Source organism: Dermacentor variabilis, chromosome 3 (assembly GCF_050947875.1).
Source record: "Dermacentor variabilis isolate Ectoservices chromosome 3, ASM5094787v1, whole genome shotgun sequence".
Classification (NCBI taxonomy): domain Eukaryota; kingdom Metazoa; phylum Arthropoda; class Arachnida; order Ixodida; family Ixodidae; genus Dermacentor; species Dermacentor variabilis.
In genome coordinates, this window is record NC_134570.1 from 169,639,517 (window position 1) to 169,655,435 (window position 15,919).

The window sequence follows — 15,919 nt, forward strand, 5'->3', positions numbered from 1 at the left end:
CAAGTCGTACTTCACGATTTTCCTGACGCATCTTACTTCGAGAACTCCAATTAGTTGAGTAACGTCTGCACAATACGCGGAGAGCCTGCGTTGTTGGGTACGTGTGGTTCGGAATTATTTTTCGCTGACCACACGGTCGAATCTGGACGGCGGACGCGGACGCTGGATTTTATGCGACACGGAGCCCTTAATAATATCGCATTAGACTCCTGGCAGAACCAACGATGCATTAGCATCTCTGTAAGCGCTAGGTCGCGTATTAGGAGAAGAGACGCGCTGCAGTTATCAGTGACAAACGCGTCTCTCAGCCAGCACAACGGACGTTGCCGAGGAAGCGGTAATATTTGTAAATAGTAAAATGTGCGCATTGACAAGACATGACGTGCTTGACCAGTACGATGAGAGAGAGAAAGAGAGAGAAAGATGGTATTCTGAAAAGGAAAAGACGCCATTTTCTTCAAAGCAGCAATTTTTGGGGCGAACGTGCCGCATAATTTCTATCTTTCTCAACGGCCGTGCAGGAACACCAGCACTGCTTCAGTTGCAAGGTGGCCGTGCTTCTTCGTTAGGTAAAAGATGCGCGCTCGCTTTTACAGTGAATCTGCTAGCCTCTGTAGGCCCTTCACCAAGCATAAGTGCACTATTCAGTTATATGAAGGTTCACAAATTTAGATTGCTTCAGAATACAGCGTAAAGTACGATTAAACACAAGCTGCCGACCTAGTAGCGTCGTGTTTTTATTCGAATATGCGAGAAAACATAAATCTGTTACGCGGAAATTGGAAGACAGCGCTTTCCTAGCTGCCTTTTTCAGTCTGCTAGCGTAGCCACGGCCGCTACATAAAGAATGAGGATGCATGCTGCACTTCCGCACACGCGCGTGAGCGCGCGAAGTATACGTCGCTTGTTTGTGCGGGTGCTTGCCTGACGTCGGCAACAGCTTCGCTGTACTTTCACAGGGTGGAATGGAGTCGAAATTTATTTAGAGCGCAGCTTTTAGACGCCCATTCCTGGTTTGAGCGTCGGAGTGCCTCGGCGTAACCGCGTGAACGCGTTCCTGCTACTGTTCGCGCGTTCGTCATCATCTTCTTCCACGGCTGGCTCCGACGCCGCTGATCACGCCAGCGTCCTCATACCTCCCTCCTTCCGCGAAGGCGCTGACGGCACTGGCCAACTGTCAGTCGGTGCGGCGATTTATGTCGCTAATGATTTGCCTCATTATATCGCGAAACGAAAACACCTAGACAACAGCGTTCAAATTTCACATTCGGGAGTTTTTTTTTATAAGTAAATTATTCCTACGCGACCCACATAACTTACGAAGCGTTTCAAGCCCTGGCTTGGAAGAGATTATTCCGACTTTTCCGAGATACGTCCATGATTAGGATAAAGCATTGGACTTTTGTGCTGAGAGACCATGGTTTGAAAGCGACCATTGGACATATCTATGTGTGGCACATTCGGCTGGTCGTTTCCGAGCATTCCAGGGTGCTCTGGAGGCATGATTTAGATTCCGCTAGTCGCACTCGAGGGCTCTGAAGTTCTGAACGCATCTGGCTCATTATTTCAGCGCACCCAGCTCCATCTCAGAGAGCTTGCAGGCGGTCTAATCTTTGACCTGGGAGTGCAGCCGAGATCTGGCGTAGTTTCGAGGCCATGGCTCCTGCAGCTTCCGTTGTTGGCATTGACGTTAGTCGCGGTGGCATGCTTCGGCACCTGCCTTCTTTGCATGTTAAGACCCCCCCCCCACCCCCTTAGAACGAGTTGCTCGTTCTTACTAACTGAGGTAAATAAATGATAACTTAATGGCAATGAAAGTGGAAAGTGGAGAAAACAACTTGCCGTAGGTGGGGAACGAAACCACGTCTTCGCATTACGCGTGCTATGCTCTAACCAACTGAGCTACCATGGCGCCGTTTTACAATCCACTTTCTTGAGTATGTATGTTTCCTTACTAGAACTAACATTGGGTGCGTTAACCAGTGCCACCACTCACAAATCTTGGCGGTGGATGTGCATCATCCTTTCTTCCCCAGGCGTCACGAGTACGTGGTCTCACTGGGTGAAGGCAACTGTACAATAAACCGACACATGCTACCTGAAGGCACCTATGTTGCCGGATTCGAGACCTTCGCTATGCAATGAACGAGAAAAAAGGGGGCCCGATTTTTAGTATACATATCCTAAGCAGCCAACACACACACACACAAACACACATACATACACACATACATAGATACATATATATATATATATATATATATATATATATATATATATATATATATATATATATATAGCTAGAAATATCGTCACGACATTTAAACCTAAGGAGTCGGATAATCCGCATGACACCAAAAAACGCACTGGCTGTCTTGCGCTATAAAAAGTGCAGGAAATCAATAGTAAACGTTCAGTTCCTAGCCCCGCGTGTGTCGTCTCTTTCTGTCCGTGTCAGTATGTTCTGCTGTTCTGCTGAGAGACGCGTCTATAACCAACGACAACGTGCCCGCACGAAAGCACTGAATGCGGCCAGTGACTTTGCTTCCGACGAACATCAGCGAGAGCAGATGTGAGATTGTAATCACCGGCGGCGGAGCGAAAGCTACCGCTGAAGGTCGCGCACTGGAGGCCGCTCGTAAGCGTCAAGTTAGGTCGTTCGAGTCTGCGTCCAAGCGGCAGAAGCTTGAGTTGCCCCCTCCTTCGAGTTTCACTGGGGCGAGTTCCACATTCAAGAGAACGTCTCTGTATGTGGAGTTTGCCCATTGTTGCTCGGTGTGTGATCGACAGCTTCGATGGATAATCCGCCAGCTGATGAAAGGTTCGGCACGAATTTTTTTTAATACTTCTCCATTACACCGCTCAGAACCTATGCTAAAATTCAAGCACCAAATTGTCAGTGCCAGACGATGATGCCATGTCTCTGAGCTCGTGAGGACGACTGTATGTAGAAAACAAAATTACAATGGCAGCAGAACCATATAATTGCGACGACGGCATAAATAATGACGACAATGTTGTAATGGCGGCTTCATGGTGACATTATAAGGACGCCTAAATAAAGACAAGGCTATGTGACATGACAGGAATAACTTGACGATGCTGGAATGAAAACGACGGCATGATGCAAGTGAGATGACGGTGCTGGAATGAAGGCGACGTTCAGATGACGTTCCAATGACGATCACATCATGAAGATGCTATGACAAAAAATAAAGAAAGACGACAATGGAATGATGGATACGCTGGAATGATGATGGCTTTATAATGAGTACAGCATGATGAGAAGCAAAATTTAAGGTTCGCACCATATTCTGAAATATGGGGATGAATTGATGTGTGCAAATTTTCAACCAGTACAAAACTCTTGAAGTGCATTTTACGTCCCATCTTAGTTGGGACGTGCAGAGACATAGCCTGTGCAAACACATAGCTTGCGGTCATGGGTTGACGAAGATACAATGATGACGATGGAAGGACTGTGATATTATCACGATGACAGTTGAACCAGGAGTGTACGGATAACCAGGACGCAATGACAACGGTGGCATGACGATGACAGCGCGATGGCGACGGAATGGTGATGGCATCGATAAAGCGGCGTTATGACTTTGGTATGACTGCGACGGAATGATGAAGACTGCATGATTACAACGGCATGATGACGTTGGAAAGACGAATGCGGAATGATGACCACGGAATAATTATGATGGTGTGACGACGGGAGTGTGACGATGGCGAAATGACAATGTAATGATGACAACACAATCAAGATGGTGGGACCATGATGAAGGCCTGACAACGAAGATCCGATCACAAGTGATGAAACGACGGCGATGGCATGACGACGAATCATGTTTGTGTATGAGATAATGCCGTGGTTACGTACATCTGCTGCTATATACCCAGGGCTGCCTCCGTTTACAATATTCAGGCGCCGGTTTGCGCTATGTCCGGTATCGACCAACCGTAGAAGACTATTTTCTTGGGTATATACACAAATATACTTGCAGATGTACCGGCAGTTGCATTAAACCTGACCAGGAGTAGGCAAAAAAAAAAAAACTTCACTTTAAAAGAACACTTTTGTAGGCTTCGAGAAGCAGATATCATCGGTCAGCCAATTGAATGAAACAGAAGGTAAGAAGTAGTTGACGTGAGGCCATGAATAGAAGAGGAAGTTCATGTGGATATTGGTGTGATTTGAGACGGTCTTTATTCTGTTGCTCATTAGTACTTGTTCGATAATTTTGTGTTGGCTCTCTACCTGCCAATTCGCGTACTATTCTTGTTCTTTCGTTTTTTCCATTTCCTTTCGCCTTTTCGTAGAATATAAATTTTCATTTAGCCCCCTGCTATCGTCGAATCCTTTACCAATTCCTACAAGAGAGTGCAAGATATGAAAGAGAGTAATGATCGTCATCATCTGCTTTCTCTTAGTGTTATAGGCGGCTACGATGCTATCTCATTATATTCAGCAGGATGCTGCAAGACGCGCTGCCAGTATTGTTACTCGAACAGTTTTCTTTAGCTCTTTCGACCCTTTTTATGGCCGGTGTTTGGCCATCGTTGGTGGTAGCATTCTCACCGCCACTGCAAGGACGCTGGTGTAAAGGCCGAATGGCCTGACACAAAAAATCTGCGTGAAGCGTTCATCGCCGACCGCCAACTGTACGCGTGTCATAGCCCTTTGAGACATAGGCGTTGTCACTCGAGAGCTTTGGGGCGTCTGGAGGTTTATAGGTCACCTTTTAGGACGGTGCTCGCGCCGCTGTAGACAAAACATATGGCGAATTGCCTTGTATGAATCCATATCTACCAATACTTGCGCCACAGATGTTCAGGTTAACGCCTATCTTCTGCGAGGAAATTGGCAATAAAATAACAAGCGCTGCTTAAATAAGCTCACAACACCAAATAGCAAATATGTGCCTTCAGGGGCATCATTATTTTTTAAATAAAGCAGATAGCTTTCTCGAAGCGGTCGGCTATTCCCTTACATTAACAATCATTGCCGATTGTTTCTACGTATCTTTTTTCATATAAGATAGAAACGTCGGGTTAACTGCGCAATGGATAAGACGCTTTCATTTTTAATTTCAGAGTGAATAATATCTAAACACTTTCCTTTCTGGAATACGTCTGTGCCAACGCTATGTTCACGCTATGCAACAGTCTTCCTGCGAGACACGGGGCTCATCGACACCTGGTGACACACCCCTGATCTTAACTCGGAGGAGGATCAGGCGGAACAATTGCCGGCTATGTATGCCAGGCTAACCTCGCCTGCTTCAACGTCACCACCACCACCACCACCACCACCTATGCAACAGTCGATACGATGGATTCGGAAGCATTGTACCTGCTATGAAAAGAAAGCTAGGACCCCCGTCATTGAGTGCACATATTTAAAGAATAACACAGTTCCGACATGCTTCTACTTGCGTTGCTTGTTCACGCCAAAACAGCGGAGCCTATCCAAACGGAGGTGTGCATAGCACACTGAGGGGCGAACTTTTCGTGTTAACGCAACTATTAACAGACAGTAAAGTTCAACAGCCAGATGCAAACATTGCTACGCATTTCAAACGCTCGTGGACTTTGGGGATACTGTTTACTTAGTATCCTGTACATGCGCTAAGCATATGTGACTCAGTGTGACTGTGCGCCGAAAGCTGGCTGCGAGTTTGCGCCATGCGCCGACTTGGTGGCCAGCGATTTCGTTTTTACGTGCCAGAATCAGAAAATCTGATTATGATGGACGTAGTAGTCAGGGACTCCGGATAAATTTCTATCACCTGTTTTCTTTTTCTTAAGCACACCCTGTACACCGGCATTCTTGCATTTCAGTCAAATTGAAATGTGGCCGCCGCTGCCGTAATTTGACTGGCCGTACTCGTGCTTACCAGCGCAACGTTATAGCACGTAAGCCAACACGGCGGGTGGGAAGGCAATAGCTTCACGGCTGTCTCGCTCGTCTGTTAACACTTTTGGAGCTGCAGCGTATAACCGCGACGCAGCTGCCTTCAGCTGTCTATAACTCAACCTTTTTAACAAGTTCCTGAAGCATTTAATAATGGCGCAGTTCCAATTTTTCTTCAGCCTGCTCTCTAGCTCATCTTACGAACACCGTTCTGCGTCGTGGTGATCATGTGATTAGAACCAACCATAAACCTGGGTGTAAACTGTTCTTGAGTTCATCCGTCAGTTGCCATATTTGTGGCCCTCCTAGTGCCAACGCTACCGCTGCAGGCATTCGACATAACGAAGGTGCTCAGGTTTCCAGTAGAATTTCTATTGCCACATGTATTTTCTTACTATACTTTCTTTTTTTTCGGCTATCCTCCAAAAAAGCTTTAGGTTCTCCGAAACAGCGGCGATTGTCCACTATAGTGCCAGTGTATCTCCCCCCCCCCTACCCTTAGAAAAGGAAAGAAGAAAAACTACAGAGTCGTCGTCAGGACAATGCACAAAGCTAGCGCATGACAGCAGCGAGGCGCACTGACTGTGAACCGGTCCCCTTCAGTGAGGAAGCCGCGGACTCCGTCTCGGGAGCAAAGTGTCATTTGTTAAGCGCGAACTGACAGCCGCCATGACTGGCTCACGCCTGCCAGACGAAGCACATGATATGCGGTATACGGGAACGACAGCTTGTACTCTGTGGCAGGGGGAGTGTCCAGCGACGGGAGCAGGCCGCGAGTGCTAATGAGGATTAACGCTGGCCTGATCCCCGAAGTAATCCCTCTAGTGAACCCTTCGGAGCCCTCACTTTCACTCGTATGCGCTGGCACTTTTTTTGATGCATTCAGCAGCATACCCAGTGCATCGCCGGTTTACCTTTGATGCGCTTGAGGGAAATGGCCTCGGGGCAATCGCCCTAGCTCATGCATTGCGGTGAGGGGTCCCAGTCGACGCAGCTTTCCATGCGTCACGGGAACGCTTATATATATATATATATAAGTCTGCTGCCGCGCTGGACCGTTTCTTTCTGCGACGACAGTAATCAGGCACCTAGCGATAATGCTTGGATGGGATGACTTTATTGACGTTTAGAACGTGAACTCTGATGGGAAAAATTGGCCGGCACCGAAAAGAGCATCCAGCAATTAGGTTATTGTCGTGGATAGAACAAACCATGTAGGTATTGCTGCTCTATTATGATATCGAAGCAGCAGACTGGGCCCATAAATTAACTGAAGCTAAAGTTTAATTAATTTTTCTATTATGAAGCAGAGAGGATTTCTGTTTCTTCCGCAGAGAGTGCTTAGGTCCTGCACGAATGGACACGCCTTTAGCTGGTCGTACGCGCCACGTTTAGCCTTGCTCACCATCCTCAGCAAGCCACACTATTCATAGTCAATATCGACGGGTGCAACGCCGTCACACGTTTTATCTCTTGTTCGACGGCGTAGTAAACAGCCTGCCCACAATATGCTGGGGAGTCAGCCTGGGACACCGGTAACCATTGCACCTTTCGCTTGATCTTTAGAGTATATCGACACTGATCCTGCGGAACCTAAATATGTTGAGAGACCTCCAAAGGAGGTAGTAGGAACGAACTACCACGTGATGGAAAAGGAGACAAGACCTAGTTTGAATGGTTGCTGCGTCATTGCGGTATCTCCGCCAATGACCTAATCGACGAAGCTGGTCGAAAAACATACGAAGGAACAAACTTTTCTATACGTTCAATAAGAACTCAGGATATTTCATGCCATATTGTTTCGTTCGATATTGACCTGCTGACCCCCGATCTCAGCTGGGCACAGTGCTCTGGTTAAAAACGTACACATAGCATTTCAAAAATGCGTAAGTGGCTTTTAAATCCTCGAAGTTTGTAAACTTCTAGTATCTACAGACTAAACAACCGGCATATTGAGCTTATTGGCCCGTTTACAAGCACCTGAACGTTCATTTACAGTATGATTTCACATGGAATGATGCCATTAACCACACACTTGCAGTTACTTATACCAATCCCGTCAGCTAAGCACACAGGATACATTTTTCACGGCTACCTTCGCGCCACTCAGCTTGTTTACAAGCGCGGAGGTCACGGGCTAGAATCTTCGATGTTAGGACCGATCACTGAGACTCACTGCCAGCTGGCTTCAAGCCTGCGAAGCATCACACATCTGCGTTCTGCTGTCTTTGGCAACCTCACGAGAATGATGTAACATAGTTGTCAGCACAAAACATTTCACAGCTTCAGATAAACTTATTGCAATTTGCATTCAGTACAGGTAAATCAGAGAGAAAAATAATGATCCTGCAGTTTGCTTTCTCAACGAAGCCATGTAACTTTTCTTAGAAATACACGTAATGCCAATTATTTTCATTGTGTTGTAGAACGACCCCTTCCGTGAGTGTGCGCTCTAGTAATCTTGGGGGAAATCTGTATGAGTACCACTTTGTCTCTGTTGTGCGAAAATATAAGCTATTCCGACGCCTAAATTCGGTTCATGGTTGAGGGGTGCCTTCTTAGCCCATGCATATTGACACGTGTGTGGTGTTTCCTAGGGTAAGCTATGACTGGTGCATTTCAAAAGCCGTTTTGGTTGGCGCGATGTTTCCCGCCGCCGTCCTCGGTGTCTTTCGCAGCTATCGCCAGGAGTGATACAAAAATATCCAGTTCCCGCCTGGATCGTACCGGACCCTTTGCGCAGGAGTTGGCTACCCTACTACTAATTCAGGCCAATGCTTCCTATGTACTGCGGAAACATGATCTTTAAACGCTACCTAACGCACGATGAGTCACGCGATAAGAGTTGTACGCCGCGTAGCGTCGACACGCGAACACCTTACAATGCGATTTCCTATTATTACAACAGGTGGCACACCATGTAGCAGTTGCATCGCATCATAGAGCTTGTCACGCTATGTGAGATGCGCGCCGTGCAGCATCGGCACGCGCAAACTTTACATCGCATACCACCAGCTGTCACGAGCCTCAAGTGCGTGCTGCCGAAACTCGGGAACGACAGCTTCGCAGCAAAGACCCTCATGTTGGTGCCGCAGAAAATGAGATAAGGGAGGTTCACCGCTTCGTGAGCTGTTTACGACGGTCTCCTATGGAGCGGCACCTTCAGCTTACGCTGTGACTGTGCTGCGCGTGCTGCGCAGGTCTCTGACTTTTTTCTTTCCCGCATGGAAACACTTTAACCGAACTTTATATCTTAGATCGTTAGTACTTTAGATATTTAAAACTTTAGATCCTTTATCTTTATATTATATGTTTGCTTACTATGGCGTTTCTTGTATTCGAAAGTTCGTTGTCCTTCTCATCAATCCGAGAACGCGGCAAATGTGTCTAATAGATTGTGCGCCAAAACATTGTTTTATAATCTCGAATTTACGTGAACACCAACGATTGCTCCAGAATGTACGCGGCCGCAACCAAAGCGACCTCATCTGGCGCGACGAGATTCGAATACCACAGACTGGGCTGGCCGCTATTGCTGTGGCTTTGGTATTCTCTTGTTTTATGGACAAAGGTTCGCGCAGTAAAGATAAAGATTTCTTCTTTGCTGTTTCGGGAAGTGCCGTCGTTAAACCGTGAAAGCATCTTTAGCGCAAAATACAAGACCTAACTTTTACTTTTGCTGCGAAAAGTCTTATGAAGATGTATTTTGCAAATGCTCTGTGAAAGAAAATTTTGAAATGATTCACAATTAGTAAACATTAGCGTGATAAGACTAAAGCGCATGGATTAAATCTGAATTCAATCGCCTGTGAGCGCGCCCAACGAGTGTTTTTTTTTTCTTTCTATGTGATCGCGAATTAAAAAAAAATGGTATCCGACTCCTGCACTGCGATTGCAATTTATTTATTTCACTTAGCCTTTCGGCCTTGAGGGTATGTTGCGGGAGTGTAATTCCTGCACAAGGAATTTAGAGCCAGAGAAATATAACTTGTATGAAATGTGGAAAAGCTGTTCGCGTAAACGCGGCATAATTTATTGAAAGGCTGCTTTACAAAAAGGGAGACGAATAAATGCCTATAAAACATAAGAATTTCGTCACTTGCTACGACAATAAAGACAAAATGTCGCACGAGAAACAAAAAATCCGCGGTAACCATCTCACGATTATCGTCGAAAGTAATGCGCTTAACATAGATTCATACATAGTGGCACCAGGTAACGCCATCGTCGAAACGAGCTATGCTTGAGGCGTGTACTGCAGCGGGATTGCTCTGTTGCACTTCCTTAAGAACACTCGGCGCCACCTATCGTCGCCACCGCAAGGCCTGCGCGTTGACTCCGAAATGCATGGCACGCTGGTGCGAAGGCTATGGAACGCATCACGAGCCAAGTGGGCTGCTCTATCGCGCTTCTGTCTGGAGGCACTGCACAATCTGATGATACTGCCGTCACGTCGGCGCGTAGCCTTCGAAACTAGAAAGGCGGTGTGCCGGTGCGTGCGAGCGCTGAAAATTGTTATCTCGCTTACCGCACACCCCGTGGTACACACTCAGTGACGCAAGTTCGAGAGAGGTTCATTGAAGAGTAGCATTAACGGCGCAGCTCTCTGAAGTATCCGCGTGAAAGGCGTTCATTGGAAAGTGGCACACACCCAGTGCACCTTCCCAGTAAGACAGACCCTTCCTGCTTACGTGCACAGATATATCCACCTAGATACTAAGCACACCAGCAGTAGCCAGTAGCTACGCCAAATACGGGAGGGAGGGTAGGCAATGAAAGCTTCGCTATGAACAGTCCTCTCAAATTTCGCCGGTTCTGTGCGGAACTGAACCTGGGTCATGCATATTCACATTGCTGCCTAAATTTATATTCACATGCGCGCCACGTGCCGATATTATGATGGTGCATCGTGCCCGTGGGAAAGAGCAACCAAGTCCGGCATCATACCTTCCTCATACACGGCGCATTTCGCGCAGTGAGTTTACTGGTCTGACGCTACATTTATCACAATGCTGATCGCATTAACGTCAATATTCATCGTGCGATGATTTCTGCTCGATTTATTTTTATGTTTCATGCGAAAACACCAGAATACAATACAGAATATTCCCAGTCGTTCCCAAACTTTATTTCATAGCACCTTTTATTCAGTTTAAAACCATGTATTCCTCGGCGGTTTTTTTTTTCATTTCCACAATAGAATGTGCCCTGTCGTTGATTGTTATATGTCAGTGGCTGTTCAAAGAAATTGAAGTACTACTCTTTCTATTATTTTTTTTGGCATCCTTCCCTGCTTTGAGAAAAGATAAAGGAGCAAATTTAAGCCACATGCATGCAGTGCTTCCTTTTACATGCTTTCCACTATCGCGGTATAAACTTTTTCGATGCTTTTGAGTATTCTGACGTATTGAACACGCACACGCCGCTGCAGCCTGAACCTTTATAGCCGTAACATGTAGTGCATGGCCATGTGCACGTCGTGACTGGAGAACAGCCCTGCGAAAATAGAAAAACATAATTTTCCCTTTTCAAGGGAGTTACGAAAGCAAGCTAAATAAAGAAAAAATATTTGCAGAAAGTAAGGAAGCGTGTGCGAACGTTTAGTGACAACAGCTTGCATGATGAAATAGCTCTTAGTTACCGGAGCCTCTAGGGTCAATGTTTTGTAATAGTTCTAAAAAAAACTTAGTAATGCTGGCCAGATATGTAAAACAAATATAAAGGCGATTCAACGTATAGTTACAGTCGACGAAAGAGACTGTCTTCCTCCGTGAGTTGGGCGTCAGAATGAGTGTTGGTAATAGTGGGGACATCATCTCACGCACTTTAGGGTATTTTCAGCATTATGAGTGCTAGGCAAGGACGTAAGCCTGTCCAGAACCTTTTCCGCAAGCTATACGGTAACTGCGCAACGGAATTCCCATTCGCCGATTGACAACTTTACATTACAGAACTTTACAGGAAACATTTCCTTGACCCAACCATCGGAAGAAATAGAGCTAAATTGCACAAAGTGCACAGCGACAGTAAAAAGATGCCTCGGCGAAGACTGAGACAGGCCAGCTCGCAGCAGATGACAAATTAAAAGTTATCACTTATAATCGATAAAGGTAATAACTTTTGCAGCACTAAGCTCTACTATGTTGCCCAATGCTAATAAATTATAAAAATGTCGCAGTTTCGCACGAGAGGCGAGGTGCCTGTTGCGACAGTAAATTATGAGACAACTGTACAAAGTAAGGATAGTAGCTTTAACGGCCGTATAAACGCGTAAACATTCACTTACTAACTACGTCAACAAGCATGATGTCACGCGCGCTGAGACAAACAAACAAATCTCCGCAGGTAAACGCGGACACTCGCTGTCGAAAAGCTGGCATGAGGAAGAACGGCCGCAGCAGCGAGTGAATTGACCTTCGTGCTGCATCCCGCTTCAACGCGAACTAAATGGCGAGAACACAGCGCAACGACGCTTTCAGCCCTAGGCGTACCTAGACTATGTACTCATCGCAGATCGCTTTCAAGATAGGCCTCGCGCGGCCGCACTCAACTGCGCCATACGCAGCATCCACCAGAGGAGAACGACGCCCGCCCAATGCGTTGCGCGCGGTAGAAGACTGCGTGCTTACTCTCCGCCTTTCTCCTTTGCTCGCGAGACATCAAGCCGCCATCCTCGGCTCAACGTCACACGCTTTCACTCGCGCCTACAGCATACGACGGGCGGCCACAATGTAATCATACTTGAATTTTATACGGAACATCACGGCGACGGCGACAGTAAAACTGTGCCTGGAGTGTCCGTATATTTTCTATCGCAGCTGAAAACGTAAAAAAATTGACTCAGCTCTTTGAGGCGGTTCCATTGGTTGCGAGTAGTTCTTAGGTCGAGGCCCTTGCATCAGAAGTTGAAAACTGCTTCACGTAGATGGGCATATCTCTCGGATACATTGTTGCCCTTGCCTATGACAATGCCCTAATAATCGGAGGCCAACACAGTTCCTTTGGGTTGAAATTGTAGCAAAATACAGATATACATTCAATCTCCTTCAAGCCCATTCGAGTACCAGATCAGGACAATTCTTTCTTAAAATGCGAAGCTTTTCTTTTGAGGAACCCATATGGATTTCCTTTGTAACAGTTGCTATGATTGGGTGGATGTCTAATTTTCCCTCAATTAATAAATAGAGGTATCACGTTCTTGTAAATTGTATGCATTAGGGCATCTGCTGCGCGCTAAACTGAAGCAGCGCCTGGAAATATACTAGTTTGTATCGGGAGAACAAGGTCCTCGTCAACATCATAAAAGTGTGACGCAAGGTGCAAATTTATATATAAAATTTGTCTGTTTGGATGTTTCAACAGGTGTAGTTCATAGAACTCCGGTATTTGGTTTTGGTGCGCAGTGACGAATTTGTAAGGTTTACACTTCAATTTATGAAAACTAATTCTCGGAAATAAGGAAATCATACCAATAATGAAACGTTCCAACTATTGGTTGCCAGAACTTTAATTTCTGTCAAATTCAACAGATATTTTGACATTTATCCGTCGATTGTACCATAAAAGCATTTCTCAATGTTACACGTGTTTGCATACGGAAATAGATTTTGCTATAACGTAAAGCTTCTTCTCACGAAGGAACTTAGGTCAGAGATCCTACGTATATACCTGGGAATGGCGAATTTGTTTTCATCAGCCGTCACAGCGCCAATATTGATTAGGCATATTGCATTAGGAAAAAGAAGTTTCAACCTGGTGACTTTAGCAAAGATTTTTTTAATAAGGCGGTCAATCTTTTTTGTAGAAAAATTACTCAAGTTAGAAAAGAAAAAAAAATATTGGAACTATCATCTTTAGAACACTGTAACGCTGCTATAAAAAGCATCACAATTTTGTCAACTTCACCTGTAATACAACTAAAGTGAGCAAAATTTATGTAATACAGAGCCTTCAGCAGTATACCACCAATTTCTGATCAGGACTTTTGCGAAACCACAGTAAACACTCTAACAGTAAAATGTAAGCAGTAGATTCACATATGAAATTTGTGTACTTTAGATTCTGTAGCGGATACAATTTGAAGAACAACGATATCTATTTCGGGCGCATAGCTACAGAGTCGTAGATTTCATTATTCTGCTTTATAAAAGTTATTCATTTTGGCAAGTGAAAGAAATTAAAATCATGAATCTAAATTCTGATTCTCGCAGTTACTACAATTTAACTTCTTCTCTCGAATGCAACACACTTCCTTCAAACTGGTGCAGCGGTTGATTCCTAAAGTCATTTCTGCAATTTACATGTGTTTTAATAAGCATCACAGGAAATGGTTGTTATCTAAAGAGTTTTCTTAAGCTCCTAGAGAAATAAAAAAAAAGACGGAGAAATTGTTTTGCTCGGCATCCGGCATCCACTGCACGGAATTTGATTAAAATCATAGGACATAAACGATGGGAATGTAGTAACTCTGAAAAAGATATTTCTTTTATTGAGCCAGCCAATTTTTCAACAACAGTTATTGAAAATGGAAAAACTGCAAAACTTCACGCGTCAGTTACCTCCGTTCAAGAAAAATAATCGTGTCCCAATTCTATAACACGCACCTATTAAGATATCTAAGGCAGAGAAATTTATATTTTGCACACTGCTATGAAATGTACCACTAAGTTGTGACTTATACTCTTGGAATACATCCGTTAAGCATTGTAACTAATTCATGCAAGCTGCAAATTTATACATAGGATGCGTCCGCTTTAGACGCTCTTTCAGATAGTTACTTAGATACCTGTACAAAGATAGACACAAAGATAGATACCTGTACAAAGGCGGTAGCTTCCTGCTTTAATATGATTAAAAATACCGATTGGTATTTCGCTAAATTTGTGGCCTGAATCAAAATTTAATTCTTACCTTTTCACAAATCTTACTCTCGCGTTGAAATGCGACCAACAGTATTAAGATTGGTCCTGCGGTTCACAGATGAGAGCTTTTGTGTGTTTTATGGGTATTTGTGTATATATATGTGAGCTGGCCGCGACATGAGGTTTTCTGTTGAATTGGTCCTGAAACACCCCTTGGGTTTCTGAAGAAACGCAGTCCACGGATAACAAACGCTGCTGGAAACATCACAGTTGAATTCTTCAGTTATACGCGGAGTGTGGAGCTCACAAGAGGAGCGCAAAATCACCTTTTTATCGAACACAGCATTTTCAAACGAGTACTTCTCCTCCCCCATTTAGAAGCCGGCGGCTTTCATATGGCGTCATATGCAAGATTCCCTTAAAGCGCTGCTATTGGCATCAATCAAGAATAGTGTTTGGGTTTGTGTGCTTCTCACTACTGTTATTGTGTATATTTTTGACACAGTTTATTAAACAGCCTGAAGTAAGCGAAAATATGCGCTTCGAGTTGCGATAGAAATTACATGCCTCCCGACATAACCGACTTTTATCTACTCGCACTCGGCCGCCGCCCCCCGCGTACAAATTAAACTTTGGGCACACTGCTTATTGGCGTCGTAGCTGTTGGGTCTCGCTCATTTCAGTTAGTTTTGAAAACTCAACTACCCTGGAACCAAGCAAAAGGTAAGATAAGGCCACCCGTACGATTGGCAGCGCGCGTTCAGTATTCTCGCCACTGCTAACTACACGTCATGTAAGGCACCGCTTCGTACTGTGCTATCGACAGCGCTTCAAAATCCGCCAGATGGATGTAGCTGCAATTGGTCGGTCAGGCTGGTGCAGGAAAAAGCCGATCCGCACCAAGTATCAAGGCCAGACTGAGGCACATGAGCGCGAACGCGCACTCCAGCTCTGTCGTCCACTTTCCAAACGCTGCGCAAACGCGCTACAGTCGCATGTAGCTGTTTCTGCTGCGTAGCGTAGACAACACGGCCACCTCGGGATGCCGTGGCAAGCGCGCGGTCGCTGAGCTCACTGTGCCTCACTGTCGACAACTTCGTTAGGCGATGGACGCGTCGTGGGCTACAAAACCAGT